At 48.8% G+C, this 24483-nt stretch overlaps 1 long non-coding RNA gene across 1 annotated transcript; it reads right to left on the bottom strand.

Moving 5' to 3' along the window:
- Window positions 1-3214: 3214 nt before the first annotated feature.
- On the bottom strand, window positions 3215-4397 carry LOC124706080. Its single transcript, XR_007004276.1, has 2 exons — window positions 4334-4397; window positions 3215-4021 (listed from the first exon to the last, which is right to left on the bottom strand). It is a non-coding gene; the product is annotated as an uncharacterized LOC124706080 (long non-coding RNA).
- Window positions 4398-24483: the final 20086 nt, after the last annotated feature.

The raw sequence follows: 24483 nt of genomic DNA, 5'->3' as shown, positions 1-24483 counted from the left end.
CTATAACCAAACCACCGGTCAGATATGGAGCAAGTCTGGTAACGATAGCGTGGAACGATAATCAAGATAACACGAAGCTCAAACAAACAAAAGCCACCATGACATAAGAATGAGTAACTATTACCTACATTGTATTTTGGCTCAGCGGCATGCCTACAAAAGACACTTCGCAGTACAAACCCCTGAAATCATCGATGGTACCCATGAAGAGGTGATCAACGGCCGGCTTCAGAATTGTCGTTTAATGTTGATCCTAGAGACCACTCTGTGTATAAGCTTAATCAAGAGGATCACTCTACGATTGATAGGATACTGTTCAAAACCAACGAACATGGATATGCTGCATCAGCAATATAGGTGTTGTAATTACACGAAGGGTATAAGCAAACGATAGACATATTATAGTGTTCAAACATGAACGTCAGGTTACATGCTTATGACTGAGACATATACACCCATATCTCGAGTTTTATAAGCATAAGGGTATTATGAAATATGGAACAAACAACCAGGACTTCAAACCAGCTACAGAAGCAAGAAATTGAATGTAACTTAGTATGAGCCAAATGAACTTTGTATCATCTGCTGAATTCCTGATTTCATGATACTGGTTTCAGATGCTTTGAATGTTCTCTCCATGAAAAAGCTCGTTAGTTAAATACCAGAACTGATACAGCTAGAAAATATATCAGACAAATGTCATCCATATGAAAAAGAATCGTTGCAAAGGATCACACATGTTAAGTGATCACATAGAGATACCAAGATTGTCTCTCAATTGACCACATTGTTATCGCTATTACTGAAGGCAGTGTAGACTAAAAAAAACATACTAACATCTTTCTCGGAAAAATAACCATGAAAAACTGTCCTGACTGAATGAACATGTAAAAGCTCCTCAATTGACGAAGTCATTCACTTTCGCATCCAGTTTGTCTATACTGATTCACTAAAACAAAATTCATGGGTGATTATTCCACAAATGCGTTCACAAGCCCAACACTTAAAGCAAGTGAAAAACATATGGTGCACTACAGAACCTATATTACAGTAGCATGGTAGAGTGTCCTCCCCTCCAATTCATTAAGTTTGACCAAATGTGATTGAGCACTGAGGAGGTTATCTAGTTATTTTACTTCTGGTGAAAGTGAACCACCGAAACAGGACAGATTTGCAACATTGCGAGCTAGGCAAAACCTTTTTCTGGCATCCTGACCTGAACTATATATCACCTCATCAGACTACACTGGCTTCCGGAAGTAATATCATTTATTGGTATGATCTTTAATCCTTATCAAGGCGTAGAAAAGTTATTGCAGCTAAGACAGTTGCCTGCTGCTCCAAGATATGTCCTGCTTTGCTGGCTTCACAGAGAAAAAGTTTGCAGTGTCTAGAGCAGATTAGTCTAATAATGCATATTTTAAACTAAAAATTGTCTTGTAGCCTTGGCAACAACTTACACCATGCTTTCTAAAAAATATAAATACCCTTATCCTGCCTTTGCAAGAACAGGTTGCATGATAATATAGGCTAACATGAAGAGGTCACATGCAAGCAATAGTGTAAGTAATACTCCAAAGCTAAATTTAGTTATGAACTTGTTCTATAAAAAGAAATTATTAATCAAAAGTTGAAGAGGCTAGACTAAATTGTACCTGTGCACGTCAAGATCAGTGACACATGGAGGCCTTTAGGTAGAGTACCAACTACGGTAAATAATGCAGCAGAAAAATAACACTGCCCTCGTACTTAGCAACTATTTTAAAATTTGTTAATAATTTTTCCTTCGTCTTTGGATGCCCAAATTTTCCAAACAGATACTTAGGCGCTCTATTTAGTATGATTCGGTGATAAATCTTCTTCTTCTACTTGACACGAAGAAATTTTTAATCAACATACCTCAATTACCATATGTACATATGTGTAAAAGCTACACCAGAATTTGCACTGAATTGTCAAAAGACTTAGAGAAACCTAAAAATTAAGCGGGCTTTCACAATATGTAGGTCATCTCAATTCAAGGCCTAACACATGTAGTGGCTGCAACCAAATGATAACAACTGCTCTTAAACCATCTATCATCAGTCAACAATTCAATATAGCAGGTAATGTAGGTGCCAGGTTTAATATGCTAGCATGCTGCAGGTGAAGGGTAATGATATTAAACCAACAGTTATCATTAAAGTACATAACACCTAGTAGCAGCCGGCCAGCCACAGATAAATTTTAATTGCCTGAACTCAAAACAATGAATGTTAACAGATATGTTAACCTGTAGCAAACATAGAACCTTTTTAGAAAAAAATGAGGGAAGTGGTCCTTCAAAACTGGAAGAGAAACTAAAGCTTTCACAGCATAATTATGTAACATTCTAAATTTGTGTGTAAACTTACAACCTATAATTAGTCCTACATTTGAATGAGAGAATGTCAGGACCATGAAAGAACTGGCAGCTAGCCAAACTACAATACCAGTAACAAGATGGAAACACATTGCGATAGTGTACGATCCATTAGATAATCCCATTACAGATAATGTAACAGGGAGCGGGATTGAGGTGAGTTAAGCCTGCTAGGTCCTACCCCCTAAGGAGTATAAAATCAGAAGGTAAGTGTATGCTTAGGAACGATTATGCTTGCAGACTTTTGCTCGCGTCGTTTCAGTAACATTTTATTGCATAACAATCCAGTTGATTATGTGACAGCCAAAAGAAAATATCAGAGGAAAAGCACCCTGAAATCACAGCTCGGTGCTTTAGAACTGAACGCTTGCTTCATGTTGGTGCTTTTGTCCCCAAGAGCGCACCCACTGTTGGGATGCTCTAGTACAACAACAAATGTAACTAAACTACGTTTCCTTTCTATGAATGTCAGCTAATGTCTCCAAATGCTAACACTTGATCCAACAACTACCAAAACAGAGGAACTCATGCATCATGCAAGAAACACAAAAATATTTCATCTCATGAACCAAAGAATATTTACCTTTTGAAATGAAAGGCCATATGCTTAACCAAGAGAATTATGACCCTGCCAGCATGCTATATTTGGAAGAACATCTTTACGAATTCGTTGTATCCCCCAAAATCTTGGCTGAGAATTACTCTAAATAAAATCCAAATATAGAATATTTGAGTAAGTTTCAATAAGATTAAACACTAAACTTTCTAACATTTAAGATTTCAAGCCTAATTATCTAACTTCCACAAATCTCAAATATCAATGATAATCTTTTATGTACGGTTGTTAGTCTTTGGAATTTCTTTTACACAAAATTACTATAAGATTCAATTTTACAAATCAAGCATTGCATCTTGGCTCAGACAATCAACCATGAATTCACGAACCAAAGAACAGGTCAAGGGATCAGCAACTACATTTGGCAACTCAGATGAAATACTGCAATTATTGAGTAACAAACTTGGCCGTTAGGGGCTTTATTAATTTAAAGCTGGGTAGTTGTGCCTTATGTTTAAAAACTGCCTGTCCGAGTCGACTTCCACCATGACCCAACCAGAGCAGCATGTAAGATCCCTGCCAAGCCCTCCCAGTGGCAGCCCCCTCTTCTGAAACTCAACAATATACAAAGTTGCAACACAAACACATGCCAATCAGTCGACCTGCCAAGACTTCCCTTTGGCAGCACCCTCTTCTAGAACTCAACAATAAAAATAGGCGATGTAAATAAAAGTTAGGCACTACTAATAAGCGATATAGATAAAACAGACTGTAAAAAATCTAATTTGCAAAAATAAATGGTGCTCCACGGAATTGGGAAAAGGCAAAAGCTATATCTTATGAGCAGCAGTTGTCATTCTGAAGCACTATTCCTAAAAGTGCCAAAAACTGAATATCATGAAGCAACAACTCTTGGGAGTTTTTTTAATAGCTTAAAATATGTGAACCGGAACAGTTACTTCTAGATACCTAGATGTCATATCTACATGGAACACCAAGTTGTCGGCTGCCACCGCCTCAATAAGGAGTGGGAAAATGAATAGCATGCCCAAGTTCAAATTACCCTATATAATAAACATGGCAAATTTAAGAAGAAAGCGCTAGTATCATTCTTGTCAGAACAAATTCTGTGATTTTTGTTTGGATACGTGGATTCACAGTTCTAAAATGAAGAACAACAAACAGAACTCTCTCTGATTCTGAATTAAGAAACAATCTAATAAAAAAGTATAAGACTTATCTAAGCCAGCAGGTTGGAAACTAAATGAGATGTATTTGGAATCTTTTAAGCTTATACACATGGGCGGTTCAACCTAAAAAAACATCATAGAGCAGAATCTGCAGAGCGTCAACAAAAAGGAGCAGGAGAACATTACCTTTCCAAATACGTGGAGAAGGGAAGAGAATAGAAGAAGGGCAACCCATCAAATGAACCTTCTGCTGCTCGAACGGACACGGGTCAGGGCATGAAGGAACGACCACATTGGACGGCAGCCAACGGGCAGGATCGGTGGCGTTTACCTGCTGTGGACACCGCTGCAGACGGCGGCATCCATCTAGGTGGACGCGTGGTCAGGGATAAAGGGCTCGTGAAAGGGGGATTCAGGGACTCGCCGGACTCAGCTGCAACCAAAGTTGGCGGCGGGGGCAGCGCCCATTAGCAGAGAGCAACTGGTATCATATGTAGCGACGACGGAAGCACGGCGGCGGTGAAACCTGGTAAAGTAACTTCCATCTACAGGTCGGTAACGCAACCATACCGACCACCACCGGAAACGCCCCGAGCAAACAGTCAGAAACGAAGACCACTGGCGTTCCCGCGCCGCCATGAAAAGCATGCCAAAGGAGGGTAAGAAGCCTAGGCCAGCTTAATCGAAGACGCGGCGTCGCCATCCTCATCGGGAGAACGCCCCTCGAAGACATAGCCGGCTATCCCTACGCCTACCTACATGTACGCCAATAACGAAGCGCCGGGTTCCCCCTCTCTCGCGTCACCGGAGTGGCGAACGGAGGGAGAAAAACCTTCGGCGGCTAGGGCCAAGGGGCCTCCGTCGCCTCCCTAGTCGCCGATTTCGCTGGAGAGAAGAAAGGGCAGAGGAGAGAATGCGAATTTTCGTTGTGGAGCTGTGCGCGACCTGAGTATTAGGGGATTTTGGAAACAAACCTACCTAAAAAACTCCGGCGGCGACGAACCCTGCAAACCCCACCCTCGGTATTTTGCTCGCCGGTCGCTCGTTCGCCGTCGCTTGCTCCGCCGCGCAGAGCCACGGCGTCGCCGGCTCTGGCGAGGTGGACGGCTATGCTCCGGCTCCGGCCCTCTCTCTCTCTCAGCTACAGTGCGGGCTCCGGCCCTCTCTCTCTAAACTATGGTGCGGGGCGAAGGGATCAGGGGGAGATGAGATGCGAATGAAGAAAGAAAGAAAAAAGGAAAGGGCCGTCGGTGGCGGCCCCACACAGCGATGCGGGCACCGTCAAAGCCCGGAGAAGCCAGGGATTGCAACAGCATTATATCTTGTATCTAATGCGTCTAGGCGAGCGGTGGCGCGAGTGATTTAGTCAAGATGCGGCCACTTGCGGTTGATTAGTGATGACTGATTAATCCTGCTTGCTCAGTGAGGCGTGTGTAGCTTAGGATTCTCTGATGTGATGGACGTGTTTGCCTTGTGTGACAAGATTCAGTCATGCAATACGGAGTATATTCTACTGTGCCATATTTTTACAAATTCCTCCATTTAAAATTAGGGGTGTAACAACTTTGGTTAGATTTTACCGCTTCGTCCGCCAATAAATAGATATATCTACACACTAAAGTATGTCTTGACATATCTATATTGGAAAAAGTTTATTTTCGACCCTGAATTCGTAGAGTTCTACGAAATGAACCCTGAAGTTCAGATCCCTATCGTTTGTACTCTGAACTTACGAATTCGAGTCTAAATTGAATCCTGGAGATGTTTTCTGGAGAGAAAAAATTAAATCCTAAATTGCTACACTCACTGACTGTGTTGGCCGTACCTCTGTTCTTCAGAAAATGCTGCTATCCACGCTGCAGCCAGGAGGAGGGGATAAGCCTGATCGGCCTGGCCTTATCTCTCTAGTTCTCTCTACCGTCCTCGTCGTCGTTCTCTCTATCAGGGTTCATTTCGCCGAACCTCTACAAATGTAAAGTTGAAAATAGATTTTTTCCATTTATATTTGAGAAATTCTTTTAAATTGGAGGGAGTGCTACTTCTTCCGTTTCAAACTAAGTGACATAGTTTCTAGAATAAGTAAACTTGCACAATAAAATATGTCTAAATATATCCGTATCTAGACCAAATATGACAACGTGTATGAATTTCCTGTGGTGCCAAACTGGACCAAGCCAAGTCTAAATTTGCCATAATGAGAATTTATTTTGGTACTAAAACTGGTATAGTACGGTATTCGATTGGAGATTTTCACATGATTTTATCTTTTTTAAAACTGTGATTTATCTTATTTTGAAACCACTACAGGTCCAATATCTGAGATGTGAGCATTTATTACAGTTTCGTGGGCTTGTCCCCCTTGTGAGACCCACCTTCGATTTTTCAGCTCTCACCCCTCCTTCGTGGGGAGGGAGGAAGAGTGGTGTAGTGGTGAACGTGACAGGAGGTGGTGACAAGTGAGGGAAAGGGACGGTTGGATGTGATTTGAGCACTGATTCTTTTGCCCTCTCCTTTGCCTGCCTGCCGTACTTTTCTTTTCTCGGTTTCATCCCAGCCTGACAACAAAGCTCCTCTCATTTCACATCCATCCATCGAGTTCATTCACCTCTGCTCTCTCGGGCCTGCTGCTATTGCTGCTGCTGGTGGCTCGTCTTGAAATCAAATGTTACCTGCACAGCTACGCAGGCAAGATGTGAGTATTGGGAATCTAGACATCGATGTGACTTGTGAGTGCCGTTTGATTAAAATGAATTTCAAGATTTTCTTTAGAATTTTGATTTTCTGGATTTTTTGTACGGGTTATTCTAATTATCATAGTAGTACTAGAAATACTTTCCATGGGCCACTTTGCATTCAATAGCAAAATTTATTTTTCATTCAATGTCAAACCTTTGAAAAATGCCGATGGGTTAGGGATTCATCCAGTGTGCAACCTTTGAAAAATTCCGATGGGTTAGGCATTCACCATGTTACGGTGATGTTTTCACCAACCCTATTTTAAAAAAAATACGTTTTGTCAGTTTCAAAGCATTATGACTTACAAGTTTGTATTTTCTTGTTTAGGTTGTGAAAACGACATCACAATATCATTTTCTGAATGATGGAGTTATGCATAACATTTCAAACAGACTTCAATCCACATAAAATACCGCAATCCGATTCCAGACATCTTCTGAGTGTGGTTTGAATTCAAATGAATTTCAAGATTTTATATAAATTTTGATCTTGAGGATTTTTTTTCGACGGGTTGTTCTAGTTATCACATAAGAAATACTTTTCATGCCCATTCTTCATTCAGCTCGAAGATATTTTTTTGTCCAGTGTCAAACCTTTGAAAAAGTTCCGATGGGTTAGGGAATTCAACATGTTATAGTTGTGTTTTTGCCAACCCTATTTTTAAAATATATTTGTCAGTTTGAAGGTAGTAGTATGGCTTGTAACTTTGCATTTTCTTGTTTAAGGTTATGAAAACGACATATCGATACCATTTTCTTGTTTAAGGTTATGCATAACATTTGGAACAGACTTCTATCCACATAAAATTAGGAGGAAATCCCTTGCACTGCAACCCGATTCCAGACATCTTCAAATGAATTTCAAGGTTTTATATAAAATTTTGATTTTAGGAATTTTTTTTGTACAGGTTGTTCTAGTTATCGCATTAAAAATAGTTTCCATGAGACATTTTGCATTCAACTCCATAGATATTTTGTATCCACTGTCAAACCTTTGGAAAAATTCTGATGGGCTAGAAAATTCATCATGTTATGTTGTGTTTTTACCAACCCTATTTTTTTGGAAAAAATCTTTTGTCAATTTGAAGGTAGTATGGCTTGCAACTTCGCATTTTCTTGTTTAAGGTTCTGAAAAGCACATACCAATATATCATTTTTTGAATGATCAAATCACGCATAACATTGTCAAAGTAGATGAATCATCTCTATGATTGTTTCGTGTTTATTGTAATGACCCTCGTGGGGGTATATATGGAGATACATCATTTGGACGGCAAGACGCCTAGAGACTTTGGATACAAGAGGATCCTCGTCTATCTCTAATTATACGGGCACTACATGATGCTTGAGGACGATACCATTTGAAGAAACAACGAACGGAACTACTTCAAATACAATCTTTGGTGTTTGATTTCTGTACGCAGCAATGCCTTAGCAATGAATGGTTGAATATATATATCGTACTAAAAATGTCGTGTTGATAGCAACATTGAAGAAAAATGGCTTTGTTGGGCGAAAACTTTCATTGACAAGACCCCAATGAGAGATACATTATTTGTCTAAATGCATGACTAATTGACTACCATTTGATCGTTTCTCATATAGTCAAGCAATGCAGACGAAATGTTTTGCTTCATCTAAGATATTTTTGTGGTGTTTTTGGCAATCCTTCCCTATAGATTTGAAGGAAGTATATGGCTTGCAACTTTGCATCTTCTTGTTTAAGGTTTGAAAAAACACATACCACTCATGGTTCTTGGTGGGTTCACATAGCGAATTAGATTTCCATGGATTTGACGCAGGCATGGAGGTGTAAAATAAAGGAGGCATTGCACGAGTGGTGAAGCAGCCATGGCAGCTTTAACATCCATCCACCTCTCTCCCACGTATCGTTGTTAATTACAGCAGGTCTCTGCTAACCTTTTCGTTATGCAGAACCGAACGTGTCTGAGCGTGCGTGTCTGCCGAGATCAGAGACGATGCCACTGATGATTGTTTAATGATGCGCTGTCAGCCTGCGCCGTGCGTGAGCTCTGAGCTGTTGCCATGTGGAGCCCCTCCTCCTCCACCTCTGGGGAATGGGGATCTGACCATGCGCACGCACATGCGGATCCCGATCTCAGACTTTCTCTTGCGTTGAATATTGCTAGTGCACAAGTTGCCCAGCCTATACCTTCCTCGGCAAGTCATACCATAGAGAATTTGGGGAATCTGGGTTTTGAATTTGGGGATTTGGAATGTTGCACAAGATGGAGGATGTGCTAGGACACTTAGAGCATCTCCAGTCGCGTCCCCCAAATGAGCCGCGGACAAGAAATGGGGAAAAAAGTCGTCCAGTCGCGTCCCCCAAAGCTAATTAGAGCATCTCCAGTCGCGTCCCCCAAACCGTCCCCCAAAGGGATTTGGGGCGCGCCGGACAAAAGCGTTCCAGCCGCGTCCCCCAAAGCCCTTTTTTGTCCGGCGCGCCCGATACGGTGTCCGGCGCCCGAGCCCGTCCCCGTCCCACGGGGGACGCACCGGGGACGCCGGACACAACGAAAGCGAGGCCAACCGACGCGGGCCCGACCCGTCGCGGCACGAGGGAAAATTCGTCTCACACTCCCGCCAAATCCCGCCGCTCCCGCCAAATCGCGCCTATACCGCCGCGCACGGGCCTCCCAAAACATATCCCGCCGCCGATTCATTTCTCATATCCCGCCGATTTCTTTCTCCCTCCCGCCGTGCACCCGCCGCCGCCGCTACCCTCTCCCCATTCCATGGCGCCGCCGACAGCCCCCCAAAAAGATGGCGAAGAAAGCGGCCAAGAAGCCGCCGGGCAATGCGACGATAGGGGCGAAAGCGCCGTTCGCGAAGCCGCGGAAGGCGCCGGCCGCGAAGAAGAAGCCCGAAAGCATGACCGAAGATGAATGGCGGCAAGATTGCCCGCGCCGGAAGCTATCGACGGCGGAGCGGAAAGGACGGAGGGCGGCGGAGCCGGAGAAGAAGGCTCGGCGGCGCGCCGCCACCGGCCGCATAATCGCCGGGTGTATCGCCGCCACCAACGCGAGCCCATATAGTACGAACGTGCCGGTGTACGTTCCGGGAGTCTTCTCTCCGTCGCAAGCCGCCTTCTACAACGACGGCCCCTCCGCCACTCCCGGGTGCGTGACGCCTAACTTGTCGCCGCACTACCAGGATGCGCTGCCGCACGGCGGCTTCAACCCCAACAACCTCTACTCCCCGGCGTACGAGCAACGCGAGCCAGGACCCGGTCCGGACGGTGGCCCTTTCACCGGCCGCAGGGGTCCGCTCGAATACGACGGCGCCGGTGCTGAGGAGGACGACGGGGTTGAGGAGGAGGACGACGAGGAAGAGGACAGGGTGGAGGATGACGAGGAGGACGACGTTGAGGACGAAGAGGGCGGCGAGGAAGAGGGCGGCGAGGAAGAGGACGACGAGGGTGCCGGTGACGATGATCTCGTGGAGGTAGACGCGGACGGCGTGAGGACGAAGAAGAAGAAGAAGAAGGCGTCGGGCACACGAGGCCCGAAGTGGACGGTTCCGGAAGATCTTTGTCCGTGCGAGTCGTGGGCGACGGTGAGCCATGACTCCATCATCGGCGCCAACCAAAAAGGCGGGAAGTATTGGGCGAGGATCAAGGCCGAGTTCGATGAGCGCAAGCCGATCAACGGCGACTACCGGAAAGTGCCAATGAAGAGGAGCCGAGAAGGCAATGTCGACGCGATGGGCCATCATCCGAGGCGTCGGTGAACTCCTTCCATGGGTACCATCACGACTTAGAGACCAGAGGCGACAGCGGCGCCGACGTCGGCCAACCGGTACGACTCGTTTCTTCCATAATCCGTAGCGCCCACATTGTGTTCGATGAAATGACTCTCGCTTTCTTTGGTTAGTTTGATCGGGCTATGGAATTGTACGCCAAGTACTCGGATGGTCACAAGCCGTTCGCGGCGACGCATTGCTATGGCAAGCTCAAAGTGAATGAGAAATGGAAGTTGACGCGCTCGTCGTTGTCCAAGGGGAAGGACGCCATTGATCCGGACGCGCCGCCGTCAACGTCGGCGGGCGTCCCTACCGGCAACAAGGCTGCCAAGGCCGCCTTGGCCGACGCTGCGTCGTCCGAGAAGACGCGAGCGTCGATCACGAAATGCCTCGCCGACGTCTCCTCGACCTTTATCTCCCGCGACAAGAAGGCCGACCAAAGGTGGGCCGAGCTGCTCAAGAGGCAAGAGGAGAAGGCCGGAGCTCAAGAAACGCAGGGACGACATGTCCCCTGCCGAGAACGTCGACGAGAGGAATGTCTCCCCGGACGCGAGCGGCGCACAACTTCTTCAAAGGCCGGATCCTCGACGACATCGAAGCCAAAATGGCGGCGGCGGACGCGGCGGCCCCGGCAGCGGCATCGGCATCGGCGGCAGCGGCAGCGCAGCAAGAAGAGCAGGCCGACGCGTCTTCTATCGCTACACCTGCGTCGGCCTCCGCGTCGGCGACGGAGCGGACGCACCATGCACAGGAACAGGCGGATCGCGACGAGGTCGTCGTGCTCGACGGGCCTGCGTCGACTCGGGACACGACGCCGTCGACCAACCCCTTCTTCTAATTTGCATGCACCACCGGTCCGTAATATGATCGCGCGCCCGAGTGCTTTGATCGATCGCCGCTACTCGATCGCGACGAACCGGCGGGAACGATCTCTTTTGAATGCATCTATTTGAATTTCCGATTGGGGCGGCGTTTGGGGGACGCGGTCGGGGAGCGACGTCCCCCAAACGCGGCACGAACAAAACACGTCCCCCAAACGCTCGATCCGGCGCGGTTTGGGGGACGGTTTGGAGGACGCGACCGGAGATGCTCTTAGCGCCTCATTTTGTGTCCGGCGTCCCCGGTAGAGACTCTATGCATAGAGTCTCTACCGGGGACGCCGGACACAAAATGAGGCGTCCACATGCATGCATGCAGCCCCTAGTCCCCACATGCTAGTCTCTTTCCCCACACTTTCTCTCACCTACTTTTCCCACATGGGGTGGTCCCCTCTATTAAAATGCATGCATCCGGACGCTGTTTGAGGGACGCGGCTGGAAAGGGCCTCTTTTTTGTACATATTTTTGGTCTCTTTTTGTCCGGCGCGGTCCCAAACGTGCCCCAAATCATTTGTGCCGGACGCTCGACTGGAGATGCTCTTATGATAAGAGTGCCATTAGTTTTTGGAAGATGTGATGGCATTTTGTTAGAGTAAATTACGCCTATCAATCAGTGTATTTACTAAAAATGTCAGGTTAGACACTCTGCAAGTTGGTGCTATACTTTGTACTCTGTTTGATTTGATCTGTCGTGTAGGAACACATGGTGCTTGCTGAAATCTAATCCACATATGGCCGCTTTTCATTTTAATGCTTCAAATATCGGTAATGTAGTACATGATGCATACACACATGTAAGCATACATGATGCTATTTGGGGTCTGTTTCAAAAAAAATGCTACCCACCGTGTTTCAAATTCTTGATAAGGGGTGGCCCGATCTTCTCAGTAAGCAACGGTGGTGATGATGGTCACGGGGTGATGGCAGCGGAGAAACACGACGATGAAGTGGATGATAACTTGTATGACGCAACGAGATCTCTCGATTGGTCCCTGTCGCCAATGCAACAGCTCTCAACCCTGCAAGATATTCGCAACTCCACACACTTGCGCACGTAGCCGCCGACCACGAAGCGGTAAGTTGCAACCGTCTAATTCCCAATGGAACAGCGAGATCACACAAGACTTTTTCAGGATCTACACAATATCAAGCAATATGGTGTAGGGATTCAATAGTTTTGCTAGAGCAAACAACTAAGAACTAGGGTTTATCTTAAATGTGGTCTAAAGCAGCTAGGGGGCGTCCCGGGCACTTATATAGGTGTCCGGGACGAGTTCGGTCGAAAAGATACAAGAATAACCGACCCGGAATAGATCCGGTCGAGACGGACTCGGACCGAGTCCGGTCCGGAATCCGGTCGACCGGGCTGTGGACCGGCCGGTCCGGTCGGTGGTCCGGTCAACCGGGCGGCAAACGGGAAGCTGCGAAGTTTCCGGTTTCTGCCCGTACGATGCACTCCCTCCGGTTGGCGGCCGGTTGGCGGCCGGTTGACCGAGCCGGGGACCGGCGGCCCGGTGTGGGGGCCGGTCCGACCGGGCGCCGGACCGGCCCGGACTTCTTCTTCTCCTCTCGCGCATTCCTCCCGCCCCTCCTCGCGCGTCCATGAGATATCTTCATGTCCAGCTCCTTGTCCAGACTTCCGTTATCACCAGAATTTGACCGGGTCAGAGGTGGGCCGCGATCAAGATGGACTTGAAGATATATACATGGAAGGAATATGTGAATCGGCCTTACATGCAAAGTTTGGGCTAGTTTGCCCATGTATCTGTAACATGTTAGATTACGTGTCGGTTAGGTGTTAGAGTTTTACCCGTGCACGGTTAGGTGCACGCCTGAATTAGAAAGTCCCTTGGACTATAAATATGTATCTAGGGTTTATGGAATAAACAACAACCAACGTTCAATACAAACAAATCTCAGCGCATCGCCAACTCCTTCGTCTCGAGGGTTTCTCCGGTAAGCACCATGCTGCCTAGATCGCATCTTGCGATCTAGGCAGACAAGCCTACCCACGTTGTTCATGCGTTGCTCGTGCTGAAGCCTTTTTGATGGCGAGCAACGTAGTTATCTTAGATGTGTTAGGGTTAGCATTGTTCTTCGTATCATATGCTGTCGTAGTGCAACCCTTATACATCTGGCTGTAAAGCACAACTTCTTCAAAGGCCAGATCCTCGACGACATCGAAGCCAAAATGGCGGCGGCGGACGCGGCGGCCCTGGCAGCGGCATCGGCATCGGCGGCAGCGGCAGCGCAGCAAGAGCAGGCCGACGCGTCTTCTACTGCTACACCTGCGTCGACCTCTGCGTCGGCGACGGAGCGGACGCACCATGCACAGGAACAGGCAGATCGCGACGAGGTCGTCGTGCTCGACGGGCCTGCGTCGACTCGGGACACGACGCCGTCGACCAACCCCTTCTTCTAATTTGCATGCACCACCGGTCCGTAATATGATCGCGCGCCCAGTACTTTGATCGATCGCCGCTACTCCGATCGCGACGAACCGGCGGGAACGATCTCTTTTGAATGCATCTATTTGAATTTCTGATTGGGGGCGGCGTTTGGGGGACGCGGCTGGGGAGCGACGTCCCCCAAACGCGGCACGAACAAAACACGTCCCCCAAACGCTCGATCCGGCGCGGTTTGGGGGACGGTTTGGGGGACGCGACTGGAGATGCTCTTAGCGCCTCATTTTGTGTCCGGCGTCCCCGGTAGAGACTCTATGCATAGAGTCTCTACCGGGGACGCCGGACACAAAATGAGGCGTCCACATGCATGCATGCAGCCCCTAGTCCCCACATGCTAGTCTCTTTCCCCACACTTTCTCTCACCTACTTTTCCCACATGGGGTGGTCCCCTCTATTAAAATGCATGCATCCGGACGCTGTTTGAGGGACGCGGCTGGGAAGGGTCTCTTTTTTGTACAGATTTTTGGTCTCTTTTTGTCCGGCGCGGTCCCAAACGTGCCCCAAATCATTTGTGCCGGACGCTTTTTGAGGGACGCGACTGGAGATGCTCTTATGATAAGAGTGCCATTAGTTTTTGGAAGATGTGATGGCATTTTGTTAGAGTAAATTACGCCTATCAATCAGTGTATTTACTAAAAATGTCAGGTTAGACACTCTGCAAGTTGGTGCTATACTTTGTACTCTGTTTGATTTGATCTGTCGTGTAGGAACACATGGTGCTTGCTGAAATCTAATCCACATATGGCCGCTTTTCATTTTAATGCTTCAAATATCGGTAATGTAGTACATGATGCATACACACATGTAAGCATACATGATGCTATTTGGGGTCTGTTTCAAAAAAAATGCTACCCACCGTGTTTCAAATTCTTGATAAGGGGTGGCCCGATCTTCTCAGTAAGCAACGGTGGTGATGATGGTCACGGGGTGATGGCAGAACACGACGATGAAGTGGATGATAACTTGTATGACGCAACGAGATCTCTCGATTGGTCCCTGTCGTCAATGCAACAGCTCTCAACCCTGCAAGATATTCGCAACTCCACACACTTGCGCACGTAGCCGCCGACCACGAAGCGGTAAGTTGCAACCGTCTAATTCCCAATGGAACAGCAGATCACACAAGACTTTTTCAGGATCTACACAATATCAAGCAATATGGTGTAGGGATTCAATAGTTTTGCTAGAGCAAACAACTAAGAACTAGGGTTTATCTTAAATGTGGTCTAAAGCAGCTAGGGGGCGTCCTGGGCACTTATATAGGTGTCCGGGACGAGTTCTGGTCGAAAAGATACAAGAATAACCGACCCGGAATAGATCCGGTCGAGACAGGACTCGGACCGGTCCGGTCCGGAATCCGGTCGACCGGGCCGTGGACCGGCCGGTCCGGTCGGTGGTCCGGTCAACCGGGCGGCAACCGGAAACCGCGAAGTTTCCGGTTTCGCCCGGTACGATGCACTCCCTCCGGTTGGCGGCCGGTTGGCGGCCGGTTGACCGGGCCAGGGACCGGGCGGCCCGGTGTGGGGGCCGGTCTGACCGGGCGCTGGACCGGCCTGGACTTCTTCTTCTCCTCTCGCGCATTCCTCCCGCCCCTCCCTCGCGCGTCCATGAGATATCTTCATGTCCAGCTCCTTGTCCAGCTTCTGTTATCACCAGAATTTGACCGGGTCAGAGGTGGGCCGCGATCAAGATGGACTTGAAGATATATACATGGAAGGAATATGTGAATCGGCCTTACATGCAAAGTTTGGGCTAGTTTGCCCATGTATCTGTAACATGTTAGATTACGTGTCGGTTAGGTGTTAGAGTTTTACCCGTGCACGGTTAGGTGCACGCCTGAATTAGAAAGTCCCTTGGACTATAAATATGTATCTAGGGTTTATGGAATAAACAACAACCAACGTTCAATACAAACAAATCTCGGCGCATCGCCAACTCCTTCGTCTCGAGGGTTTCTCCGGTAAGCACCATGCTGCCTAGATCGCATCTTGCGATCTAGGCAGCACTAAGCCTACCCACGTTGTTCATGCGTTGCTCGTGCTGAAGCCTTTTTGATGGCGAGCAACGTAGTTATCTTAGATGTGTTAGGGTTAGCATTGTTCTTCGTATCATATGCTGTCGTAGTGCAACCCTTATACATCTAGCCGCCCTTACACTTATCTTAGGTGTAGGGGCGGCACCCCGCTTGATCATAGTTTAGTAGATCCGATCCGTTACGGTTGCTCCTTGTTCTTCAAGGATTAGTTTAATATCCGCAATAGTTAGGCCTTACAAAGGGTTGGAGGATCCAGCGGCGTGTAGGGTGTAATTTGCTAGCCCTAGACAGGATGTTCCGGGGATCAACCTCGTGTTGGTTTTTAGGCCCTGTCTAGGATCGGCTTACGATCACCGTGCGCGAGCGCGAGGCCCAATCGTGAGTAGGATGATCCGATTATGCGGTGAAAACCCTAAATCGTCGTAGATCGCATTAGCTTTATCTTGATCAAGCAGGACCACCATATATTCGTGCACCTCGTACGAATCATGGGTGGATCGGCTCTTTGAGCCGATTCACGGGATAACTCGAGAGCCGATCGAGGCTCGTATTTAACGTTTACGTGTATGCCATGCAGGAAACTAAGCGAGGCATCATCCAACACCTTCCCGACCAGGTATAGGTCAGGTGGCACGCCCTTGCGACAAGCATCGGACGTGTGACCGGAAGGCTTTGCGGACCGTCGCTGCGAGGGACCGGGGCCAGCCGCAGCCCTAGTTGTTCCCGGCTCTACGGTGTTGCCAGTCGCTGCCCGCCGGTGGGTTTCTGACCGCAACACATTCTGGCACGCCCGGTGGGACACTCTTCGACATCCATCGCATCGCCGTCTACATCCGAGATGGCGGAAAGCACTCCGGTCAAGTACGAGGATCTGACTGACGAGCTCAAGAAGAAGCATGACGAGATCAAGGCAGTCCTCGAAGCCGAACTCATCGGCTCTTTCCACCGAACCCGCTCCCATGGCGTCGGGTGGAAGGGGTTCTCACCTGAAGGCGCACTCGATGGAGTGGACCTGTCCGCCCCGTCGGAAGAACGCACCAGGTCGCCGCGTCGGAGATCAACTACATGGTGGCTCATTCGCCGCACCGCCACTCGAGAGCCCGGTGAACACTTTGGAGCGTGTCGCTCCGCGCGTGATCCAGAAATCATGAGCCATCGGTATTCTCCGTCGGGACCACCTCGCGGGGACTTACAAAGGAGAGATGCCACTCCGGTCCCATCCACCGCTGCCGTTCGCGTTGGCAGCACCGGAAGTGCCGAACTCATCGGCATACGTCGTCTACAAGATTGGTGGTGATCCTAGTGACTACCAATTCCTACCTGAGGCGCCCAAGGAGATCCCGCACGGATACGCGTGCGCATATGTGCCAGACTGCAGCACCTGGGCACTCTCGAACCAGGCTGCGACAGCAGGGGCCTCTGGAACAGCAGGAGGAACGTCGGGGGCAGATCTTGAGAAGCAAACGTGGCTAGCTAAGTACGCCACTCCGACAAACCTCCAAAGCCCAGCTCCTGCAGTTGGCTCGGAACTGGAAAAGCAAGCATGGCTGGTTAAGTATGCTACCCCGGCGAATCTTCAGGGTTCGACACCTTCAGCCATCACCGCGGATCAGATTTGTACAATTCTGAAAGATCAGTTCGGCATGATGCCGAAAAGGAAGACGTTCGGCTATACCAAGCCGTACTCCAACGAGTACGAATTGATCCCGCTACCACCCAAATATCGGCACCCGGACTTCACACAGTTTAGTGGATCAGATGGTTCCAGCTCCATCGAGCATGTGAGCCGATATTTGGCACAGCTGGGCACGATCTCGGCGTCGGACGAGCTGCGTGTGAGGTTCTTCGCACGGTCCCTCACGGGATCGGCTTTCGGGTGGTACACATCGCTGCCACCGAACTCAATCCGGACTTGGAAGCAGTTGGAAGAGCGGTTCCATGAGCAAGTATCACTCGGAGGCTTCCGAGGCCGGCATTGCCGATCTAGCGCAAGTACGACGAAGCGCGGGGAAACAGGTGTCGAATACATCCAGCGCTTCGAGACCGTGAGGAACCGATGCTATTCGGTTCACGTAAGTGAAAAAGAAGCGATCGAGTTGGCGGTGGTGGGTCTCTCATCATCGATCAAGGACGTGGCCTCCCAAGCAGACTACCCTTCATTGGCGCACATGGTGCAGAAGCTGTCAGCATATGAACAGCGCCATCCAGATGTTTACCAGGACAAATTCAAGCGTGCGGTGGCCTGGTTGACGCAAACGAGGATGAATGTGCTGCGTCAGATCGAGAGGTAGCAGTGGCTGAATGGACTCGAGCGGCAGGCCCGTGTCCTGCAAATGGGTGAAGCCACAAGGCCCTCCAAAAGGGTTCGACTTCGACGTGACCAAAACTGAGCAGATTTTCGATCTCTTACTCACGGAGAAGCATATAAGGGTACCCGAAGGCCACAAGATTCCTACGGTGCAGGAGCTGAATGGAAAGCCATACTGCAAATGGCATAACACGTTCACCCACACCACTAACGACTGCAGGGTGTGGCGTCAGCAGATCCAAATGGCGATAGAAAATGGACGGCTAATTTTCAACCAGTACGCCATGAAGGTCGACACACACCCTTTCCCCGCCGTTAACATGGTGGAGTATACTTACCATGGAGGGTGCCAGCCAGATCTCTCGTGCAATATCAACATGGTAGGGCTTGGGCACCACTCTGGTAAGGACGGAGATGAGGGAAGCTGCTCTCATAGCAAAGACACAGAGGAAGCCGCTCCACGCGATCGGCTCCGCCCAGACGGCAAGCGCTACGTCACAGAGGGAGATGTGAAGAACATAAGATATCAACGACCTCTCTCCGATCACCTCCTCAACAAGTATGTGAGTCAGTATGACCAACACCGGCGATACATCGACGATGATGAAAAAGATCGTCTGGCTAGGGACGACAGGAGGCGTCGTCGGCATGATCACGACGAGGAGCGATACGAGCGCCACGCCAAGGAAAAGTCGAGGGAGCAAGACGACGAGGATAGGCACTGGGACTGCCCCTTCTTCAGACACTGCTGGGATTCAGGAATGAGCTGATTGCCAACAATCGGCAATTGCCCGGAATGTAAACAAAGGAAGAAGGATGCAGCTAACGTGTCCGTGTTCAAGCGTCTAGGGCCTCTCCCGCCTCGGAACAAGCATGCTGAGTCCGCTCGGGTGGAAGATCTCGAGGAACTAGAGGACGATGATGAAGAAGACAAGTATCATCGGCCAAGGTGGTGCCCCGATGGGCTCAACCGTTCCCAAAACGAAGGGTTCAGTGGTCCGCGTGGGTTGGAAGAAGCTCGAAAGATTATACCGCACACGTTGAGGAAGGCACGGCCTGATCCGGCCGCCAAGATTCAGCGAACCCCGGACGAAGAAGGTCGGCAACAAAGAAAAGAGTGGCGCCCTGAGCAAAGGAAAGCCGATGATGAGACATCGGCTGGCACAAACATGGTGTTCATCCTCCCAACGGAGTTTACTGCTCGAGGATTAAACGATGCACTCAAGGTGGGCGACAGCGAGCGCATCGGTGTGACAGAGGATGAAGTTAGGCTGGTCGTATCCACTGGCCTAACCGTGTAGCTGGAGAAAATCAACGAGCAAACGTGGCGAGGCTGATCCTTGTGATCGGCCCCAAAAATTTGTGGAGGGACATTACAAAACCTTCATCGAACAAGCAACGTGGAGGCCGATTCCAGCAATCGGCCAAAATTATCCTCACCATCCATTCTCGCTCGGGTTCAACGTTTGATCCAGCAGGGAATACCTAAAGAGCCGATACCATCAATTCTCTTGACAGAATCGGCTCGGGGGGCACCTAGGTGGATAAAACACGAGGATATGAAGTAGGAGTATCAAGTATGGGGGCCGATACATAAATCGGCCGTAAAAAATTCCAAAATTTTTAAGCACAGCCGATGCAGCAGACATCGACTTAAGGATAGAAAGCCGGTGCGTGGCCATCGACTCAAGAGGTGCCACGAAGAGAGACTCGATGGACCAATGCCAATGCCAAGAGCAGCATGGACGTGCGGATCAGGTTAAGGATGGGTTGCATCAGATCTGCCGTAGGAAAGGAGCCGATCTGACCAGCAAGGCGCAAGGAATAGACTGAAGAAGCTCGGGGGCAGCTCACCCTCGCAGGTCCTCTGCTCCGGGAGCCGATTTTGTCGAAATCGGCCGGCTCGCGTTATGACGTGAGGCCAATGGCGGCACATTTGGCTGATCCATTACCGTTCTCGCCTTGACTGAGACTCGGGGGGCAGCTGGCCTGGTGGATACTCTGTTTTTAAAAGCCGATTGGGTGGCCATCGGCTAGTCCTGAGCCGCGATTTTGGTCAAGGGTGATCCGGCGGAACTCAAATTCATTGTTCGAAAGGACGAAGGATAGTTCATGAAGGCTTGATGCGCTGACATCGGCTTTTTGAGTTTTGACCAAGATTGTAGTCACCCCGTGGTCGAAGAAAGGAAGGGCGGATTATGAGAGACCGATGCGTTGCCATCGGCTCATTGAGAATCGGTTTAAAGAAATCGGCAAAATCAAATTGGGGAAACTTCTTCATTAATAAACAGGATTTCTTACAAAGGAAGAACCGATTGCTCAAAGAAGGAAGAACAAAAGAAGGGTCTATTGACCAATCTACTACTGCTAGGCCTATACTAGTAGATCCTAATCTACGGGCCATCGCTGCCTTCTTCGTCATCCTCGGAACTCTCATCCAGCACCGCCGCCGATGGGCTCTCGTCGCTACTCCCGTAGCCCTCTACGGGAGCTTCATCCCCGTCTTCATCGTCGCCGCCGTCGTCGTCCCACCACATGCGGAGGCGTTTCGCCGGCGGGTAGCCCTCGAGGGAGTCGTCGTCGTCGTCTTCTTCCTCTTCCTCTTCTTCGCAGGTGGGACAGCCGTCCCGGGGAACCGGTCGTCCTCGCTTTCCGACTCCAGCTCCCCGTCGGCAAGGAACCGAAGATCTTCATCCCCGCTGGTCGTGGACCGGTCGTCTTCGGACCCGGATGGAGGAGGCGTGGTCTTCCGAGTCCCATTCTTCTGGGGCGCGGATGTCCGGCGGCGTCTCGCGGGAGGAGGAGGACCCGTAGGAAAGCTCGGAGGAGGAGGAGGAAGAAGACATGGTGGCACAGGAGGGTTTTTGGGTGCTAATGCGAGGAGGACGAAGGAGGAGCAAGCTGTTTAGAACGGTTAAATAAAAGGAATATGAGGGAGATTCAATGCCACATCAGTTTCCGAGGAGATGATGCCCAACAGGAAAATTTTGCGGCCACGTGGAGAAGTGGAAGGGGCAAGGCATCATGATGAAGGATTCTGCGGCAGTTTTTTGCTCTGCCACGACATGACCCGACGGAAGAAAAGCGTAATGATTTTGGAAATGTCATTTCCAAAACCAGGGGGGCATGTGTTATCACCAGAATTTGACCGGGTCAGAGGTGGGCCGCGATCAAGATGGACTTGAAGATATATACATGGAAGGAATATGTGAATCGGCCTTACATGCAAAGTTTGGGCTAGTTTGCCCATGTATCTGTAACATGTTAGATTACGTGTCGGTTAGGTGTTAGAGTTTTACCCGTGCACGGTTAGGTGCACGCTCGAATTAGAAAGTCCCTTGGACTATAAATATGTATCTAGGGTTTATGGAATAAACAACAACCAACGTTCAACACAAACAAATCTCGGCGCATCGCCAACTCCTTCGTCTCGAGGGTTTCTCCGGTAGCACCATGCTGCCTAGATCGCATCTTGCGATCTAGGCAAGCACAAGCCTACCCACGTTGTTCATGCGTTGCTCGTGCCGAAGCCTTTTTGATGGCGAGCAACGTAGTTATCTTAGATGTGTTAGGGTTAGCATTGTTCTTCGTATCATATGCTCGTCGTAGTGCAACCCTTATACATCTAGCCGCCCTTACACTTATCTTAGGTGTAGGGGCGGCACCCCGCTTGATCATAGTTTAGTAGATCCGATCCGTTACGGTTGCTCCTTGTTCTTCAAGGATTAGTTTATTATCCGCAATAGTTAGGCCTTACAAAGGGTTGGAGGATCCAGCGGCGTGTAGGGTGTAATTTGCTAGCCCTAGACAGGATGTTCCGGGGATTAACCTCGTGTTGGTTTTTAGGCCCTGTCTAGGATCGGCTTACGATCACCGTGCGCGAGCGCGAGGCCCAATCGTGAGTAGGATGATCCGATTATGCGGTGAAAACCCTAAATCGTCGTAGATCGCATTAGCTTTATCTTGATCAAGCAGGACCACCATATATTCGTGCACCTCGTACGAATCATGGGTGGATCGGCTCTTTGAGCCGATTCACAGGATAACCCGAGAGCCGATCGAGGCTCGTATTTAACGTTTACGTGTATGCCATGCAGGAAACTAAGCGAGGCATCATCCAACACCTTCCCGACCAGGTATAGGTCAGGTGGCACGCCCTTGCGACAAGCATCGGACGTGTGACCAGAAGGCTTTGCGGGCCGTCGCTCTGAGGGACTGGGGCCAGCCGCAGCCCTAGTTGTTCCCGGCTCTACGGTGTTGCCAGTCGCTGCCCGCCGGTGGGTTTCTGACCGCAACAGCTTCACGTCCATCTTCACGTCCAGCTGCTCCTCTCCTCCTCGTGCGATGCTTGTCTCCTCTTCATACCTGATGATACATAAGTAATAGGACTTAGGTAGTATAACGTTCTCATCAATCAAGGTATCGTTTAGGAACAAGTTCACTCGTTGTTTAAGTAGCTTCGCACGAGCTCGTGTCATTGGTCCAATCCCGACTTCATTGGATTTGAGCTTCACAAGCAGGTTCATCTTCAGCTGGTAATGACGGAGGTAGTAGTGAGGTAGGGATGTCCTCATCATCTCCCCCCTTCAAAAGGCGTCGACCCCGACGCTCCAAGGTCTTCTCCGTCATATGGTGTCAAATCAGCAACATTGAAAGAATTACCGACACCAAACTCATCCTCCGGAAGATCTATCGAGTATGCATTATCATTGATCTTGGCAAGCACTTTGTAAGGACCAGCACCACGAGGCTTCAACTTAGACTTCCGCAGCCTTCGGGAACCTATCCTTGCGAAAATGTACCTGCACCATATCACCAGGCTTGAACAACATCTCTTTGCGCTTCTTGTTCATCCTTGCAGCATTGCTCTTGCCTTTCTTCTCTATCAACTCTTTAGTTTTCACATGGATCTTACACACAAAATCTGCCCTCTTGGATGCCTCCATATTAACTCTCTCATGTATGGGCAAAGGCAACAAGTCAAGTGGAGTAATGGGTTTGAAACCATACACCACCTCAAAAGGACACAACTCCGTGGTAGAATGTACCGCCCGTTGTAAGCAAGCTCTACATGCGGCAAACACTCTTCCCACTCCTTCAGTGTTCTTCTTGATCATGGATCTCAACAGCTGTGACAAGGTTCGATTCACCACCTCGGCTTGACCATCAGTTTGGGGATGACAAGTAGTACTGAACAGTAGCTTTGTCCCTAGCTTTCCCCAAAGTGTCTTCCAGAAGTAGCTCATGAACTTCACATCACGATCAGAAATAGTAGTCTTCGGGACTCCATGTAGTCGAACAATCTCCCTAAAAAACAGGTTAGCAATATGCGACGCATCGTCGCTTTTGTGGCAGGCAATAAAGTGTGACATTTTAGAAAATCTGTCCACTACCACAAATATAGAATCATTGCCTCTTTTAGTACGCGGCAAACCCAACACAAAATCCATACTAATATCTTCCCAACGTGTAGTAGGTGCCGGTAACGGAGTATACAAACCGTGAGGCTTCAGCTTGGACTTGGACTTGTTGCAAGTAATGCACCTCTTCACATACCCGTCCACATCCCGCCTCATCTTTGGCCAATAAAAATGATCGGCGAGCATGAGTAGCGTCTTCTCACGCCCAAAGTGACCCATCAAACCTCCAAGCATGTGATTCCTCGCAATAAGAGCAAACGCACGTACGATTCTGGAACACGTAGTTTGTTAGCTCTAAACAAGAACCCATCGTGTATGTGATACTTTTCCCATGCTTTACCCATAACACACAAGCGGTACGGTTCAGCAAAATCATGATCAGTCGCATATAAATCACATAACACCTCTAATCCAGGAAATTTAACATCAAGATGGGTTAATAGCATAGTCTTCCTAGATAGAGCATCAGCAACAATATTATCTTTTGCCTTCTTATGCTTAATAATATATGGAAAAGACTCAATGAACTCAACCCACTTAGCAAGACGCCTATGCAGAGTAGATTGGGCTTTCAGATATTTCAAAGCTTCATGATCAGAATGTATGATAAATTCTTTTGGCCACAAATAATGTTGCCAAACCTCAAGAACTCTAATTAAAGCATACAATTCTTTATCATATATTGGATAGTTCAACTTAGACCAGAAAGTTTCTCAGAAAAATATGCAATTGG

This window comes from Lolium rigidum, chromosome 4 (genome assembly GCF_022539505.1).
Source record: "Lolium rigidum isolate FL_2022 chromosome 4, APGP_CSIRO_Lrig_0.1, whole genome shotgun sequence".
Lineage (NCBI taxonomy): Eukaryota > Viridiplantae > Streptophyta > Magnoliopsida > Poales > Poaceae > Lolium > Lolium rigidum.
The sequence above is the reverse complement of the archived record's forward strand: the minus strand, read 5'-3'. Positions and strand labels throughout refer to the sequence as shown.